This window comes from Aethalodelphis obliquidens, unplaced genomic scaffold (assembly GCF_003676395.1).
Source record: "Aethalodelphis obliquidens isolate GAN/ISIS:26980383/991018 unplaced genomic scaffold, ASM367639v1 scaffold85, whole genome shotgun sequence".
Classification (NCBI taxonomy): Eukaryota; Metazoa; Chordata; class Mammalia; order Artiodactyla; family Delphinidae; genus Aethalodelphis; species Aethalodelphis obliquidens.
This window is the reverse complement of record NW_020838029.1, coordinates 1,459,027-1,460,359: the sequence shown is the minus strand read 5'-3', so window position 1 is coordinate 1,460,359 and position 1,333 is coordinate 1,459,027.

Below are 1,333 nucleotides of genomic sequence, written 5' to 3'. Positions count from 1 at the left end.
AAAGTGTAAGGTCTACTCAAGAGGATCCTGACTACCCTTTAGAAGGATAGGATGCAAAAGAAAGGAGACTATAATATATCTTTTTTTCCATGGCAAAATGTTTTCTTTTTGGAAGGTGTGGAAAATTCAAGATTTTAAAAGCTTTGATGAGTGCCGAGAAGATAGTGGGGCCCATGGTTAAGGGTAAAAATAGGGAAACCACTAAAAAGTGGGGAAAATATAGTGATCAGCACCTAAAAAATGATAAGGGAAAAGATTCTGTTTTCTTCCCATATCCAATTTAAGTCAGTAAAGGGATTTGAAGATGGTATAATATGGTCTATTTTCTAGCTTTTTTATAGGAAGAAGACTTTATTGTTCCAGGTTAACCAAGAAATAGAAGCTGATTAAGTCCCAGAAGACAGTTGCCACTACTCAGATAAATTGACATGTGAATGTTCAAAGTCTAATATTCCAAAGAAAGTATTATAAAAATGAGGTTGCTTTTCATTAAAATACAGCTGTAGTTTTTTCCTAGCAATGTAAGAAATTCTGAAAGCTAGGAAGATGACACAAAAGCCTAAATATCAGTCATTCTTCAGACTTGTGTTTCAGTATAGGATAAGAAGTTCCCTTATGCTACCTAACAAAACAGTGATGAGTGATATTTTAAGCCCAAGAAGAGGCTTACTATATACCAAGTATTGCTGCTAGACTACAATTATGTAAGGGATGAGCTTCACATCCCAATCAGGGCGTTTAAAAGCAGTGTTCAAAAACAGAAATAAGACAGAATCTCTCTCGATGTCTTTGGAAACAACTACCTTCCCGAGGGAAGACACAAAAGGAAAACTAAGCTTCTTAACACATGAGGAAACAGAAATGCTTCAGAAATAGCATTTTTATGTATACATATTCTAGCTGACAACTATGGGTATACTTTTATCCTTTACTTGCTTAGTTTCTGTGAACTAAAAATCTGTGTTTGTGTTCGTGAATCCAGATTCCTACATGAGCTTAAAGAAATAGGATTGGTAAACCATATATATTTTCCACAAATAATTCAATACCCCACATTATACTCCTATTGCCATCTTTTTTCTGACTCCCTATTGATCAGTCTGCTAGACTGCATCTGGAAAGTAGCATTTCTGTTCTTTTCAAATAGTGTATGTTACTGATTGTTATTTTGGCACCTCTGAATTAGTTATACAGTAACAGTTGTGATTTTTCTTACATTAAAAATACATACATAGACATAATACATCCAATTCTTGATTATTCAGGAGGAGATGATCTAGTTGGCCATATCTCAAAGTCCCTTTGTTTCTCTTTCTTTCCCATACTGCTTGCC